We start from the raw sequence: 18,103 nt of genomic DNA on the forward strand, positions 1-18,103 counted from the left end.
GGTTGCAGGCCAAGTCCCCAGTAGGGGGTGAACAAGAGCAGCCAATCAATGTTTCTCTCTCTCTTTCTCCCTCCCTTCTCTCTCTGAAAATAAATAAAATCTTTTTTTAAAACTATTTTATTTTTTAAACAATATTTTCACTGTATTTTTTCCAGTTTTCTCCTTTTATTTATTTTTTATTTTATTTATTTATTTTTAGAGAGGGGAGGGAGGGAGAAAGAGAGAGAGAAAGAAACATCAATGTGCGGTTGCTGGGGGCCATGGCCTGCAACCCAGGCATGTGCCCTGACTGGGAATCAAACCTGTGATGCTTTGGTTCACAGCCTGCGCTCAATCCACTGAGCTACACCAACCAGGCTATTTTTTTAATATATTTTATTGATTATGCTATTACAGTTGTCCCATTTCCCCCACTTCACTCCCCTATACCCTGCACACCCCCTCCCACCTACAATCCCCCCTTTAGTTCATGTCCATGGGTCATACATGTAAGTTCTTTGGCTTCTACATTTCCCATACTATCCTTGCCCTCCCCCTGTCTATTTTCTACCTACCATCTATGCTACTTATTCTCTGTATCTTTTCCCCCTCTCTCCTCCTCCCACTCCCCTATTGCCAACCCTCCATGTAATCTGCATTTCTGTGGTTCTGTTCCTGTTCTAGTTGTTTGCTTAGTTTGTTTTTGTTTTAGGTGTGGTTGTTAATAATTGTGAGTTTGCTGTCATTTTACTGTAAATGTTTTTTATCTTCTTTTTCTTAGATAAGTCCCTTCAGCATTTCATATAATAAGAGCTTGGTGATGATTAACTCCTTTAACTTGACCTACTCTGAGAAGCACTTTATCTGCCCTTCCACTATAAATAAAAGCTTTGCTGGTTAGAGCAATCTTGGATGTAGATCCTTGCCTTTCATGACTTGGAATACTTCTTTCCAGCCCCTTCTTGCCTGTAAAGTCTCTTTTGAGAAATCAGCTGACAGTCTGATGGGAACCCCTTTATAGGTAATTCTCTCCTTTTCTCTTGCTGCTTCTAGGATTCTCTCATCTTTAATCTTGGCTAAGGTAATTATGATGTGCCTTAGTGTGTTCCTCCTTGGGTCCAGCTTCTTTGGGACTCTCTGAGCTTCCTGGACTTCCTGGAAGTCTATTTCCTTCGCCAGTTTGGGGAAGTTCTCCTTTATTTGTTCAAATAACTTTTCCACTTGTTGCTCTTCCTTTTCTCCTTCTGGTACCCCTATAATTCGGATGTTGGAACATTTAAAGATGTCCTGGAGGTTCCTAAACCTCTCCTCATTTTTTTGAATTCTTATTTTTTCATTCTTTTCTGATTGGATATTTCTTTCTTCCCTCTGGTCCACTCCATTGATTTGAGTCCCAGTTTCCTTCCCATCACTATTGGTTCCCTGTACATTTTCCTTTATTTCACTTAGCATACCCTTCATTTTCTCATCTAATTTGTGACCAAATTCAACCAATTCTGTGAGCATACTGATCAGTGTTTTGAACTGTGCATCTGATAGGTTGGCTATCTCTTCATCGCTTAGTTGTATTTTTTCTGGAGCTTTAATCTGTTCTTTCATTTGGGCCATTTTTTTTGTCTTGACTTGCCTATTACGTAGTAAGGGGCAGAGTCTTAGGTGTTCACCCAGGTAGAGGAACACAGTGGCTGGTTTGTGATGCTGTATGTGGGGAAGGAGTCCGAGAGGGAACAATGGCGCTTGCTCTACTCTGCTGGATTCAGTCACTTCCCCGACTTCCCCCAAGCAAACTAGGCCCTTCTGGTGCTGATTCCTGTGTGGGTGGGCTTGTGTACATTCTAGGACCCTGTGGGTCTCTCCAACAAACTCTCCTGTGATGCTGGGAGTTTCTCCGGGCACCTCAACCCCTACAGGTGTTTTCAATCAGTGTTTTGAGGCTTTATTTACTCGAGCTGGGACTCTGGGTTGTGTGGCCTGTCTCATTCCCCAGTTATGCCTGGTTTTATCTGCACAAGAATGTGGGACACCTGTCCCACAGAGTCTGCCAGACACCTTGTGCACCATGCCCCTCCACAATCTGCCACCTCTTCTTGGTCCGCCAACTGCCACCTTGCGTGCCCAGGGTCTGCCAGTTACCACTTTGCCACTCTCCCACCGGCCGCCCAACTCCACCCCTCCTATGGGTCTGGATGAATGTGTCTACTTTAAGTCCTTGGTTGTTGAACTTCCATACAATTCAATTTTCTGTCGGTACTGGTTGTTTTTTGTTTCTAAATTATTGTTGTCCTTATTTTGGTTGTGCGAGGAGGCACAGTGTGTCTACCTATGCCTCCATCTTGGCCAGAAGTCTAGAACTATTTTAATAACACAGTAAGAGTTAAATTAAGTCGCTTTTTAATTATATGTGAATCTTGTTTGGCTTTTCTGTGGTTCAGTGGTTCTGGGTGGAAAAGTTTCACCACCCTTTATACCTTTCCAAAGAAAAGGAATGTCCTCCAGTGACCTTCAAATTTTGAAAATTCTGCTTATTTGGACAGACAATATTTGCAAACAGAACGAAGGCCATCTTTAGGAAACTTTTGGAGCACAAGCCAAATACCACTGCACCTTCCTATATATATTTCTGTCCAGGTAGAATAAGGTTACAGTGAGCATTATGGGCAAACCTGAAGGAGAAAATAAATCACAACCATGGGTTGGTCAGTGAACCTCTTTGGACCTTAAATTCCTTTTTAACAAATGAAGAACCTGGCACTGATGATCTTGGAGGGTCTTTCCACATTTGGTATCTTATAAGTTAATTTTAAACAATTTCTAAAAGGGAAGCATAAGCCCAAGGGGTAGGTTTTCTCTCTGTGGAATCCTAGAATTGCAAAGCTGAAATGGTTCTATGGAGTTCACCTAACATGACCTGAAATGATAACTTCACCTCTGAGAGTCAAGGTGTATACCTGTAACATGAGACTAACAAGGCCTGTTTCACCAGGCCACTAGGAGAATTAGAGTTAATACCTGCTTACTGTTAAAAACAAGACAAGAGGCCCAAACCAAGTCATTTATGCTTAGCCCCATGTCAGCAATCTGAGACCTAACTACAGTTTGGACTCTCCCAGAGATAGATCGTAATCCAGTCAATTGGGAATCACCCGACCAGCACTAGTCTGACAGAGACCCTGCCATCCTCTGAAGGGAAGTAACCTTGCAATAACCAACTGGTTTTTTTGCCTGTATAACTTCCCTGTTTTCCCTCCCTTCTGCCCATAAAAGCCTTTCATTTTGTAGAGGCCTTGGAGCTCCAATCTTCTGATAGATTGGATGCTGCCCTATTCAAACTGATTTTGCTCAAATAAACTCTTAAGATGTTTACTATGCCTCAGTTTCTCTTTCATCACTACCATATGGGAGACATTCAACAAATGACAGCTATCATTTGGCCCAAACTTCCTAATTTTTAGACAGAGAGGTCATTAATGACTGACCCAAAGGTGACCAGGCTGGTACCTGATGTCAGATCTCCTTAATCCCTGGTCAGCCTTCTCTCACCTGAATCCTTCGCAAAATCAATTTAAGTATATGATTTTGACCACAACGCTGAACATCTACTACTCTTCAGCATCTTAGGGGGTCTACCTTCATTTATAATAAATAAAAAGCAAGAGAAAACAACCCGAATTACTAGTTAAACAAGCGTTAAGTGCTATAAAGATTCAGAGCAAGAAGAGGAACTTTCTGAAATTGTTCTCTTCAACTTTGTTCAGATGTTGCTATCACAATTGAAAATCAAAGAGAAGCTAAGGAAGGGCTGAGCTAGCAGTTCCTTCCAGATCCAGCCTAGGAATGTATGTGTGTGTGCGTGTGTGTTTGGCAAACTTTTAAGAATAAGAATCCATGAGGGCAATTACTTAAATGTCCCCTTAAGATGTGAAATTCTCTTTAACATACTATTGTTATCTGTGATTATGGATAAAAGGAGGAAATATTGAAAATATTTGTCACTGCAACATGTTTTTATGTCCATTCAAACTGCATAATAAATGTTAAGGAAACCAGTATATTTTAATATACGGACAACTTACAGTTGACATTAAGGAGGGCAATTTTAACTCATAAAAAAATCTGTGGGTGTTCCTTCTAAAGATAATATTGGTTTGGATGGAGTGTGTGCATAACAATACTAATAGTACCTTAAATTTCTCTAGTGCTTTAAGGTGATAAAATACTTTTACATAATTTTTATTATGTTTTCTTCCTCATAACAACCTCATGGCAAAGATAGGTCAGTTATTATCTTACAGATTAAGAAACCCAAGTTTACACAATTTGCTCCAAGAGTGGTGGAATGACCTCACACCAAGTCATTTGGCTCTTTTTCCAATGTTGTTGTTGGGGGTTTTTTTGCTACATCATATTGCCTTATGAATCTGATATTACTTCATGTTTTCCTCTTCATGTCCCTTGTTCTCACACAGACACTGACTCATTTCCAAGCAGGCATCACAACTCCAAAGAAGCAAGAGCACTTTGGGCTCTTTGTTAATCAGAAGAAATCTTTCTGAATTGGACTAGTTCCCATTATTTGTTTTTCGTTATAAAATTTCTCAGAGAGTGGAGGTAAGGGACGAGGACACATGCTTTGGTAAACAGATATTGCCTTTCCTCAGTTATTGAAAGTCTGGGGAAAGAAGGAGGTGTGATTTGAGCAAGGTGAAATAATCTCATGATCTGTGGTGGCTGTTAGTGAGTAGGACCTATTTTGTCATAAGCCCAAAGTTCACTGGTTGAAATCCTACTGTGAAGAATATATACTTTGGGGCTTGTCTGTTTGTTTTCTTTTTCAAATGCAGTTTAATACTCATACAAGGTTTTTAAAAAAAACTTCCCAGCATTCTCAGTATTGGGTTCAGGTATTGTGTTCACAAACAGAGGAAACGTGAGCCGGCAGAGCCGGGCATGGGTTGGGAAGGTCAGAGCCTGTTTGTAAACTAGTAACAGGAGGAATGACAGATAAGCATATTATCGGTTTACACCCGGCCTCTGCCTAAGTCCAGGGTAACATACTTCTACATTTTCTGACTTCCCCATTCTGGCTCCTCACAGGACTTCTGTTTACGCAGGTTTACTTGATTTTTGAATTTCAAGCTGAGCATTCTATGTACTCTTACAAAGTCCCACAGTCCTGACACTGTCCTGGCATGCGGGTGGGGGAAGGAAGGGGAGCTCATGCCCTCATCAAGATCTCAGTGGGAAATGTGTATAGATTCCTCTCCTGACTGCCACTGAAAATTAACCATTAAGCTTCAAGAAAATGTTCTAGTCTCTCACTTTCATCATTTCATCTTCCTTTCCTCTACCACTCAAAATATACTCTACTACCTACTTGTCCATTATCTTCTAAAAAAAGACAGAATATCTTAATAAAATTCCAAAATTATATTACAATGTGGAATATCTTTCAAAGGATTTGGTTTTTTTAAGCAGTTATTTTTCTTTTTAAAGTAATTTAAGCTTAATATTGTCCCAGGAAACCAAATGGATATATTTGCAAATAGCTCTGTGTGGAGAAAACATATTTCAGCTCTTAGGTAGGACTAGTCTCACTCTCCAAACTTTTTTATAAAAATATTTTTATCATAAAATAAAACACAGAAGCAAGACAACCCAAAGGAAATGTTTGCCTTAAGGAACCTTTTAAAGGCAAACACTCTCGTAACCACCACCAGGTCAAAAAACAGGACTTCACTACCTACTGTTAGAAGCCCCTTCCACGTGTCCCTCCTCAATCACAACTTCTTCCCTACCACTACCACCTAATAAGTATCCATCATCCTAACTTTTATAGTAGTCCCCTTCACTTCACTTTTCTTTCAATGGTTTTACCACCAAATGTTTACCCCTAGGCAGTATAGTCTCTCACCCCAATACACATGTTTTAAAATCTTTCTGATATGTATTGTTTTGTTTTTAACCTTACAATTTATCTCTTAAGGAGCAGAGGTCTTCTGACCTGTAGAGTCTTCCATAGCCAGGACTTCTCGAATTGCATGACCATGGCGCAGTTCAGCATGTGCTTTGCTCCCTGTTTCCCACAAACTGGCTGCTGGATCTCAAATCTAGATCAGATATAGGTTCAGTCCCATTAGCAGCATTTTAGGTGGTGGGATGGCTTTTCCTCAAGAGGCACAGAATGCCTAGTTCTCTCTATGATCTTTGAAAATGTTGATGCATAATGCCTGTATCTACTGATTCACAGGAGGTTGCAAAATTGGGACATTCTATCATTTCTCTTTTATGTAATAATGGAGTACTTTTATGTAGATTTCCTTCCCCTTTTATCTTATTTGGTTACCCAAATAACAAAACTTAATTTTTGAAAGTTCCTTTGGAAGAGAGATCCTGCCATCATCATTTACGTAGTTTTCTTGGGGTCCTATGCCTTGGACTGTGACTACTTGTTTGGTGAATTTCCATGTGAGACATTCCCTACAAATTAGACTGAGGTACACTGAAGTTGTATGTAAAGCAAATGTATATTAACAAAGATTTAGTAGTAAATTCCAGCCACTAAGAAACTTAAAATTCTTGTATTTAAGGTCCAGTTTCCTGCTGGTCATAAGCCTTTGTGACTTCATAAAAAGATTGTTAACAAAGGTGAACTGATGGAAGTGAAGTAAAACCGATTCTTGTGAATCTATTTTGGGTCAGTATGCAGGGTTCTGGCTGGCTTCCCTATACAAAGTCAGAAATTAACTATTTCAGTCTATATCTGAGCACAGTTTGGACTGCCAGATTGTGATTGGTGATTATTCTTTCAAATATTCTTATTTGATATGCAGTGATCTAGAGGTCGTACAACTAACCCAAATATTTAGTTAAAAAATTGCAAACATAATTACTCTGAGACTTCAAAAATCTTGGGATTTGGGGGTTTTTATATTTACTACTGTACATATGATATAGTATATAGAAAGAATTATTAGTTTCTTATATGATAATTGATACTAGCTATGTCTTTAAAAATATTCTCATTTTGCCTGGCTGGCATAGCTCAGTGGATTGAGCGCAGGCTGTGAACCAAAGTGTCTCAGGTTCGATTCCCACTCAGGGCACATGCCTAGGTTGCAGGCCACAGCCCCCAGCAACCGCACATTGATGTTTCTCTCTCTTTTTCTCCACCCCTTCCCTCTCTAAAAATAATAAATAAAATCTTTAAAAAATATTTTTTCATTTTAAGACAGTCAACCTTAAATGAGTTGTTTAGTGGTAATAGCTGAAGGCGTTTACAGTGCTTCCTGGAAGGGCTCAGTTCGCCTGGACACAGTTAGGTGGAAGGGCCATACCTCACCAAGTGTCCAGCAAGAACTTTGGGGTCGATGGTCTGGGCTCTCAGTTGTTCAGCACCACTTGGTAGTTTAATGGCCTTAGACACTTTGTTTTTGTCTCGCTTTTTTCATTTGTAAATCTGAGTAATCAAATCTATCTCCCTAGTTGCTGAGAAATTTAAGTGATGTAAAACACTGGGAAAATGCTTTGTAATAATTACTGTTGATAGACATTATATTTAAGGAGACTTAAATAACAGTTAATGAGATGAACTGTATTGCCTTTTGATATTGGCCATTAAGACAACTGAAAATTCCAGGTCTGCCAAGCTGACACTTAGAAACGTTTTAGTTTCACATATAAATACATCTGAGAGGTTCATGTTTTGGAGATGAACTAAAGTAGAAATACAATTATAAAATCAGCATACACCTGTGCTTTCTGTGAATATGCATTTGTTATACTCCATCTCCTTGATGTCTACTTTAAAAAAAGTATCAGGTCTGATACACTATTATAGACAAAAATAGAACCACATGACCTTAGCCTGGTTCTCCAACCTTTGCGCCAGATTTTTGTATATTACAAATCTGCAGAGAGGAACCTGTCCAGAAAGGAAGGATTTGTTTTAAGAATTCTTACAGGAACATTAGAAAGGTTTTTTTTTCCTTTCTTTTCCTTGACATGAAGACCATAACACTGTACTTTATAGAAATGGAAATAAAGGCATTAGTTTGAATAATCCTCCATGTTACTTTAGTATATGGAGAAGTGAAAGTTTGGACCCTATAAAAAGGATCCAAACTTTTCAACTAAATTATTTATATTTATTTTTCAAATTTATTTTTATAATTATTTACATTTTTTTTTCAACTCAAATTACTTCTATTTATTTTTACTGCTAAACACTGTGGCAGACACAATGCTATGTGTTCACCAGACCATTTTTCATGTTCCTCCCCGGGGAACACAGGAAGTGACACCTCCCAGCCTTCTTAATCAGGCTGAGCCATGTAACTAGCTCAGGCCAATGAAATGTCAGCAGAAGTGAAAGGTTCACTTCTGGATGAGACAAAGAAAAGCCTTGGCAGGATTCTCCAATCAAGCTCATTTTCCAATCTAGCTCTTCTGCCAATCTAGCGTTGCGTTGACAGAGCCAGAGATGAAAGCTGCTGAGACTGCCGAGTCACCACTTGGAGGTAAACTGCCCTACAGTCACCTGCCCTTCAGGTGACTAGTGCAGCATCATAATCTAGCCCATCCTGATTCAAACACAGTACTGGATGATTTACAGTCCTTTAAAGTGAAGTGAAAGCACAGAAATGGGGAATGACCTCTAGGCCACTAAAATCAAATTATAATGAAAACATTTTGATTTTTTTAAATTAATGTTATGGACCTTGAAAATGCAATTTTGCTATATATATGCCCAGCAACCATTTGCAACCTATTGGAATGAGAGTCAAACTATTTTATCATATTACTAATATTTCAATTCTGATCCTAATGTTAGCCCCCAAATTAGTTTTTAGAGACTTTTGTAATGAAAAAAGTTGACTCAGAATTTAAGAAATCATGCTATTATTAACTTATATGGTTTTCAACATTTAAAAAATAGAATAGTCTGCATAACTAGTATAACATTTTATTTAATTAGTATGGTAACTTTTAAAAAGCACAAAAGCCATTCTAAATCATGACAGGATTAATACTATTTCTTTCCTTTTATGTTTTCTAGCACTAGTTTTACAGGGTTTTTTAGATGTTGAAATATTTTTCTAGTAAAACAACCAGTTTTCCAATCATTTGCTTTCAGTTGACTTAAAATTTGTAAATCAACTTTGCTATAGCATCTAGTTTCACTAAAGTCAAGGTCTGAGAAAAATGTGTCTTACCTCCCCTTTTTGATCAGAATACATAACTAGGATAGAGGGTTCCAGGCAAAATGTGTTTAAATAATTCCATTGTTCTTACTACCTCTTTCTTTCAAATGCACGGAGGAGAAGAGATCCGGGCTCCACAACTTTCTATAAGCTTTAGCTGTCCTGGGGCTACTTGAGTTTTACAACTCAGATTACTAACTTTTCCGTTTTATGCCTTCAATAATTGAAAGAGGGTATCCACAGCCCAGAAATCCAATCTACCCTGGCGGGGCGGGCGTGAGACCATCCTCCTCACGACTGGTGGGCACGTCCCAGGAAGGAAAGGAGACACCCCACTACTGTGGGGCCGGGGCCACAGTCTAGAGCTCAGCTTTCCCGGCGTGCCCCGCGCGCTGAGGGGACTCTTAACGTGAAGTGCTGGGTGATTCAGCCGCGTGGCCGCGGCGGCCAGGGCAGGGGGCGCGCACTGCTGCGGCACTGGCGGTCCCCGAGGCGGCTTTTCCCGGTGCGGTCCGCACGCGCGTTCCACACGAATTCGGTCCCCTGGTACCAGATCGCTGCAGGGAGGGGCAGGTAAGTGGCGGGGGGGGCGGGCACGATCACAAGATTTGCCTTTGTGCCGGGCCATTTCCTCAGGACGCCGTTCGGGCGGAAGGCCGTCGGGTCCGACCCCGACCCCCCACTCCCGTGAAAAGGCTCCGGGGCTGAAATCATCGTGAGGAAAAATGTCGGCAAATGGGTTCTAGGTGCCTGTTTTCGTGCGGAGGGTGAGGTCTGAAGATCCCGGGAAGGGTTTACCTATATGGAAGTCGTAAATACAGTCGTGGGGACAGCTGAAGTATAACTTGTCTGTTTCTTCAAGGCCTTTGGTGTTTTTATCCCTCCAGAAATGAGGAGAACTTCGTAATGTTTATTAATAAGACGTTTGCAGACACGATTATTTTCTGGCGATTAATTGAATTCATTAAAAATTATGTAGTTGGTCGAACTCCTAAACTCGAGCAGAGTGCATTTTGCTCGCTTTTTTCACCCCTGCTTCAGTCTTCTCTGCCACCCACAAACAACTAGCTTTTATTAGTGGGTCTGCCTGCAAAAGAGCTGGGAGAGCCTTACCAGGTCATTTTCTTTTAGATAAAACCTCGCTTTTTATAGCAGACAGTGTCTTCAGGTTTGCACACCTAGCTCTACACTATCAAAAAACCTTTTCTGCTCTGGAATTGGGGTGACTCTTTCAGAAAATTCCTGGGTTGAACCGATTTATTTATAAACAAACCGGCGAGCAAACTACAGAATAAACAAGGCAATGGAGGAACTGTTTAACCAATTCGTGAAAATGCATTTTCCAGGCCCGTTCACTGTGCCCTTGCTGGCTGCTAAACAATCAGTGAGCTGCAGCTGTTACCTGAGAAATTGAGGGGTTTTTTTTTATGGCTCCCAAAACAAAGAGTTATAGTAATACCAGTGGAATATGATGAATCCAGAATCAAAGATCTTCACTCTCAGCTCTGTCCCCTCCCTCAAATTCTGGCACAGTAATTCTCAAATTCTCAAACATAAGTTTGCTCCTTAAAAATGCCAGTACTCCCAGAAATTTGATTGTAGAAATCTGTGATGGGTGCCTGCGTATGCACTTGAAGCAAGCACCCTCCTTCTGCCTGTTACTGGTGATCCAGGGACCACACTTTCAGCAACTCCGTCATAGGGCTGACCTGAGGATTTTTTGAAGGGCCCACCTCCCTTATCCCTTTATTGCTTTTATTCTCCCCTGCCCACTAACCAGTCAAAAGCCAAGGAAGGGAACTTCAGAAAAGAGAGTGTTTTCTTGGACTCACACCAGGGTAGGAAATTACTTCATACATATTTCTAATACTGCCTTGGTGTTTAGAGATAGCCAGCGCCTATATAATCTGTGCTTTTTCCCTCTGGAGGCTACTTTCAATATTATCAGACCAGCGGTGCCATTTCTCCTAATTCCCCCCTCTCAGCTAAGTCTCCTTCCCTTAGAACCAGGCTAGCCACTGCTGTGTAATTCCCGTGGCCCTGAGCTCTCAGATTTCCTGGCATATAGCAGTACCAGTAGCACTTATGAGGGCTTTTAGTTCCCTCATCAAATACCCCAGCAATGCCTGTTTTGTGCAAAGCACTGTGGTAGGCCCTTTTAGCTGCAACATTGGAGAGATGGCACAGAGTTACATTGCTCCCCTGAGGCAGGGCAGGATCTCCTCCTCTGCTGCCAAAAGCTTTTTGTATTTCTTAGTCCCTCTTCAAATAGATGCCTAGGGATGAGGTTGGAGTTCTGCTGTGTGTTTCTGACCTTTTTTCTTTCCTTGGTATCTTTTTAATGTCTGATTTCTCTTCTTCATCCATCTTTTTCTGTGGGTTCACAAAACATTGTCTTTCCTTTTATAGTCCTCGGCTTCCTGATTACAGATCATGTCTTCCTCTGCCTCCAAGTCTGAACATGCCTGCCCCTCCTTGGCTAACTGGAGGAAAAAATTAGGGAAATAGTTGGAAAATTATTGATTTCTAGTTGGAATACCCAGAGTCATGAAAGTATAAAGCTTAGAGATATAAGGAGGCCTATTATGAATTTATCTAGTGCAATCCTCTCGTTTTTCAGATAAAGAATCTGAAAGATGAGATGGCAGAGTGAGGACTCCTGGCTCCTAGCCCAGTTTCTTCCCAATAAGTCATCTTGAGAAAAATTCTGCAAAAATGGAGGAGAAAGGTCCAGAGAAATTAAGTTACGAGGAGATGAAGAATATGGAGAGGCTTTCACATTACTACAAAAGCAGGATTATTTGGGAAAAAATGGAGACTGAAGGAGAATGTGATGGAACTATATAAATTATGAAGAGTGGGAATACTAAAATAAGGAACTCTGTCTGAAGCTTGAAATAAATAAATAGTAAAAGGAAAAATAGGAGCAAATAGGTAGTTTTCTTATAATCCCAAGACATGTTTTTTTTTTTTTGAAGATTCAGTGGAGGTTAAGTACATTGATTAATTTTTATTATGTTAGACATTTGAGCAATGTCCAGAATTTTTTGAAGTTGTCACATAACTCTACTGTTGTCCTTACCAAAGTTATTAGGTATCTCTGTGGGAGACAGGATATAAGACTGATATAACTACTAACATAATTCAGTATATCCTGATGTTCCTACAGGAAGTAAGATTATTGGAATAGTATGTGCATTTCTACAATAGTGGGAAGGAAAGAAGTATGGCTAAAAGAAGAGAACCTTTTGATATATTTGCTTAGAGGCCCCAAATTAGACATTGTTGGATTGTTCTTTTATATTCATGAAAAGCAGAATTAGAAATACTGTAGTAAGGACTTATTAATTCATAGACATTATTATATACCAGATGCTGTACTAAGTGCTTTTATGTTCATCTCCTTTTATTATCTCCATTTTATAACTGAGGAGTCTAAGACACAACAAGCTTAAGCTTGCCAAAAGTCACAAACCTAGTAAGTGGTCAGTGTTCAAACTTAAATCTGGCTGACTCCAGAGCCATGAAGATTTATGCTCAATAGCACCCTCATTATATAGTTGACCCTTGAACAACCTGGGCTTGAACTGCACGGTTTCACATATATGGAATTTTTTTCAGATGATTGCAGTTCAGTTGACCCTCACAGTTTAAACCTGTGTTATCCAAGGGTCAACTCCACGTTTGGGAATCTGAGTATGCAGAGGCTTATACAGTTTGTACAGTGTGAGAGGTCATGCCCCTAACCTGCATTGTTCAAGGGTCAGCTGTACTTCATGGGGTGGTAGTTAAAAATGTGGGATTTGGATTCAGTCTTTCCTTGGTTTCAAATCCTAGCTCCTTCATTTACTGACTTGGATAAAGTACTCATCAGTGTCTGTGTCTCTGAAATAGTGTTTGTAATAGTACCTACCTACCTCAGAGAGTTGTGAAGACTGAGTTAATCCTTGCAAAGCGTTTACAATGGTACCCGAGATACTCAACGTTCTCAGGAAATGCTGGCTGCGCGTTGTCTTTTTTTTTTTTTAAGATTTTATTTATTTATTTTTAGAGAGGGAAGGGAAGGACAGAGAGAAACATCAATGTGTGGTTGCTGGGGGCCGTGGCCTGCAACCCAGGCATGTGCCTGACTGGGAATTGAACCTGGGATGCCTGGTTCACAGCCCGTGCTCAATCCACTGAGCTACGCCAGCCAGGGCCGTTGTCTTTAAAAATATAATTTAATTTATTGGAAGATACTGTTTTCTTCAGATTCAGATCTTTTCTACTGTTGACATTATAAGGGCTTCTGATAAATATTGATATAAAGTAAAGTATCTCTTTCTTACTAAAACAGGGAGCCTTATTACACGTTCGGAAAGCATTGAGCTGTAGTGGAAAGATCTGAAACCCAGCCAGAGGATTTTGTTTCAGTTGTCTCTGTTACTGCATTCCCATTTGTTTCATAGAGAAGGCCATAAGAACCAGATGAAGTAACAAATATGAATGAAATAATTGCATGCTATACAAGTGTAAAATACTGTTATTAAAATTATAGAGGAAAGTGAAAATAAATTATTGTTGAGATTATTAAAAGAAATTTCCAACTTCCTTAGAATAAAATAGCTCTTAAGTGAAGATCACAGTCTATACCATAAAACCATATTAGACTCCTTCCATATGTTTGTCTTAAATCTCTTCTTGGTGGGAAAGAGTGAAATTTAATTTTGGCAGCTGTCACCTGTGTATTAGTTTGCTAGGGCTGCCATAACTATCCTAAACTGTCCTAAGCTTTTCTTTTTCTTTTTTTTTTTTTAGTTGAAATAGTCTAACATTTTAATAGAAAAAAATTGGAATTGAAAATATCCCCCATTAAGCAGAATCTTCTGAGCATCTGTATAAAGAGTGTTTTTTAAATTTTTTCTTTGTTTTAAGCTTTTATTAAAAGAAAAAAAAATTCAACATTTTCTTGAAGAGTCCCTCGTGTTTAGAGATATATTTTTTCCTCATTTTTCAAAGTAATAACATTCATTTTAGAGACTTTGGAATATTCAATAAAACACAATTTAAAAATAAAATCACATATGAGCCTACAATTAAGGGAAAATAATATTTTCCATCTTTTTTCTATGAATATATTTATTATTTCAACCTGCCTTTTTAAAATCTAACATGTCAATACTGTTTCATGCTATTTTAGTTATTTATTTTTTTATTGAATTTATTGGGTCATGCTATTTTAGTTATTATTCTGAAACTCTTTTTTTTTAGTCTTTTAATGTGGTGGATTATATTGTCGAATAAAAAAATGACAATAGTCAACACAACAATAATCTTAATCTCTTTTCTTGTTTTAGTACTCCAGTGGCCTACAAGCAAATCTTTAAGTACTCAAAAAACTCTAAATCTTAAAAATGTAAACTTACAAATCTAACGTATTTCAAGATGTGCTTAAATATTGCAACACTCTTTTCAAACTTAGCAAGTTTTTCTTTTATCCTTAAAGTAATAATAATCAAACTTAAACTCAGTTACTCAAGGATACATTTTGTAATCACATATCAACCAGCTGAGATGCTTCACTATGTCAGATTACCTCAAACATTACATCTGAAATCCAGATGGATCTATTTTATTGATTTAACACATTTCGTGTGCCATATATTGTTTAACTACTTTGTAAATGTTATTTAATATTCAAAAACTTTGTAAAGTAGGTGCTATTATTACCCCCCATTTTACAGCTGAGGAAACTGAGGAAGAAAGAAGGTAGCGAAATTTCCCACAGTCACATAGCTAAAAAATAGTGGAGCGAAGCTTCAAACCCAGACTTTTGGCTTCAGAGTCTATAACTGTTACCATTATTCTGTGTTACCTCTCCTTTTAGGTCAGATTTACTTCATGACTACTGTGTAAGTTGCACAGTTTTGGGGCTGTCATCCAAGCCCCAGTTCTGAGGCCAGGACATAGAACCACCCTATGCTGATAATGGACACATCTAGAACCATTTCTGTTTAAATAGTTGCTGTGAGAGGACCTCTAAATCAATTACCTCCAGATAAGTGTTGATTTTACTATCTAAGTTCAAATTAAAGTCTTACCCAATTCCACTGTAATTTCAACTTTATTACCTAAACATTAGCTAGATGAAATTCTATAATTTCCATATAGGGTGCTTCTATCTTTTGATTGGGTTCAGTTAGTTTTGGTCATTCTAAGAACACATGATTCCTAAGAAAAAGCCAGTCAATATATGACAGAATCTTGGGGGTGAGGTCCCTAACATCCAGGACACTGTTGTGCTTTCCTGGAAGCAAACTTCCAGGAAATAGCGAAGGGATATACTAATAGTAATAATATCTTAAAAGGAACAGTGTAAGACAGTACAATTAAAAAAATTTTAAGTGTATTAGTCAACAGAGTAGGCCATTTTACAGGAAAAAGCTAAGTGTGTGTAGAGTGAGAATGGATCAGTACCTGTTGAAAACTCCTTTTTTTTTAAAAAAAAGACTTATTTCTTTATTTTTAGAGAGAGAAGGGAGGGAGAGAAACATTGCTGTGAGGTGTTGCCTCCCACTTTTCAGCCTGCTACACGAGGCCCAGCCCTCTGAGCCACACCTGTCAGGCTGTATGTGGAGAATTCTGGAGGCAGTCCATATCACCATGTCAGAAGATGGTTCAAGGACTGGTTCCAATTAGTGTCAAAGGTTTTCACAGATTCTTAGCAAAAGTGAGGGCAATGCAAACGACCACACACGCACATGCATAACCAGGTTTAAAGCACTTGACATTAAGACCAATCTAATAATAGATTTTTAGGAAAAAGAAACACTACCTTATTAAATATATACATGATTTTAAGACATTCCTGATTTCAAAAGTACTAAAATGTGAACTGAAGAATTATAGTGTGTGTTAATATAATGCTTTCTTGGGAAAACTATCTTTTGTATCCAAATTATACCTTTACTTTTTTATATTACTTTTTATTATTTATTGAGTTTGAAAGGGAAAGAGAAAAAACATTGATTCCTTGTTCCACCCATTCGTGCATTCATTGGTTGATAGCCCACTTTTGTCCCACCCTGTATGTTAATTTGTTGACAATCTGAGACCACCAAAAACTTCTCTATAGTTTTGAGAGATTTAAAAAAACCTAACTGATAGAAGTATAGTTCTGAAAGTACAGGTTTAGTTTACAAAAATAACATGTTTGTTATCTGTAAATGTTTAAGAGTTAACAGTGGTATCGTAATTGTTTTATTACCTCCACAAGTAGATATATTCAGAATCCAGTACTTATTTCTGTAAAAGTACAGATACCCAGAGCAATATTGTAAATAGTGGGATTTGGTAATCCCTCTATTCTATCTATAGATAGAATTGGAATGAGGGATGATGTGATGGCTAGGTGTTAATGCAAGAAAGGAGAAACAAGCAGATATTTTTTAAAAATAAGGTTTTTGAATATGATTTTTGTAAGCTTGAAACTAGTTTTGGATATTTAATATAATAACAGCTAACACTTTTTCAGTGTTTACCCTATGCCAGAGACTGTGCTTTATTTGAAGTATTCGTAACTTCTAAAACAGTTCTCCCGAATAGATACTATTATTATTCTTAATTTACAAGTGAGAAAATTGAGGCTCAGGGAAGTTAGTCATGTGCCCAGAGTCACACAACTAGTAAGTGGGAGAATCAAGAACCAACCCAGGTGATCTGGTCCCAGAGCACTTGCTGGTGAATATGGGAGGCAGGGTAGCTGATGGTTAAATATAGCTGATGGTTAAATATATCCCTTTCCTTCATTTGAGACTTTGTGAGGAAGTAGTATTGCAAAGGGAAAATATTTTACAGCATCAGTTCTTTGAAAAGAAAAAGAAATAAAAGAGAAAGGGATTGGGGAAGGGGATTGATCTCTAATAGGGATTAATTATGCAATTGCTTAGGCTCACAGGGAGAATATGTAAGGAATGCATGTGTAGAAACCTTGACCAGTATTCAAGAAATGCACTACCATGAGTTTTTTTTCTACATAGAAAAATGTCTTCTGATATAGCTGCAATATTAATCTAGAAATATATAATTTATCTTCAAAGTATATAATGTATTTGTGGATTAAAATAGCTGCAGTACATTCACATTTTACTTTTTAAATTAAAAATTTGATTAAACAGTGTCTCTTAACAGTAAACATCAAAATTGCTCTGGTACTAATAGTTTCAATTATCCACACATATTTCTGTTAATATTTCAGTGGATTGAGTTATGGCAGTAATAAGTAAAGCAAAATTTTACTTCCATCTAATAAGAGAACAACAGAGCTACATTCTGGGTTGTAAACTGGCACAGGGAGTCCAGATGCGTGCAGTTGCCATCCTCATTAAATTTAATGTGCAGTGAAGACTACCACAATCATTCTAAAACTATAATAAAGCTGGTGTTACTCAGTGCAGAAGAAAAAGTATAAATGAGTAGTTAAGACATAACTTTAAAGATTAGAAGAAAACATGTCCCTGTTGACAACTTAAAAATATTTCAGAACTTCTAAATAGATAAGTGACAGAAAAACAATGGCAAAATATTAAATTATATTTAATATTTATATATTAAATTATAGATAAATCAGTGGAACAGAGTTTAAAAACTACACCAAGCATATATTATATGTTAGTACTGGATAAAATTGACATCTCAAGTTAGTGTGAGGGGAAAAAATGGACTCTTCAGAATATATTATTAAGGCATTTAGTTGGTTAGCCATTTGAATTTTATTAGATCTGTACCTTAATGTAAATATCAAAATAAGCTATGTATGGGTTAAAGGCTAATTTTTTTTTAAATCTATGTATTGGGTTGAGTAAAATTTGGTGCAACCATGGAAATTATGTGCCACTGAAAAATTGATGTAAGCCCTAGCTGGTGTGGCTCAGTGGATTGAGCAC

General features: G+C 38.1%; 1 protein-coding gene across 3 annotated transcripts in view; it reads left to right on the forward strand.

The window, feature by feature from the left end:
- The first annotated feature begins 9,598 nt into the window (after positions 1 to 9,598).
- KCTD20 (potassium channel tetramerization domain containing 20) overlaps positions 9,599 to 18,103 on the forward strand; it is a 30,672-nt gene continuing 22,167 nt past the window's right edge. The window contains exons 1-2 of one of the 3 annotated variants that reach the window (XM_045843090.1): positions 9,621 to 9,752; positions 15,046 to 15,070. The gene's annotated coding sequence lies outside the window, so the exon portion shown is untranslated. Of the gene's footprint in view, positions 9,753 to 15,045; positions 15,071 to 18,103 lie in introns of all 3 variants that reach the window. The other 2 variants (XM_045843089.1, XM_045843088.1) reach the window with 2 other exon arrangements.

This window comes from Phyllostomus hastatus, unplaced genomic scaffold, assembly GCF_019186645.2.
Source record: "Phyllostomus hastatus isolate PE091 unplaced genomic scaffold, TTU_PhHast_1.1 phas_contig_40, whole genome shotgun sequence".
NCBI lineage: Eukaryota > Metazoa > Chordata > Mammalia > Chiroptera > Phyllostomidae > Phyllostomus > Phyllostomus hastatus.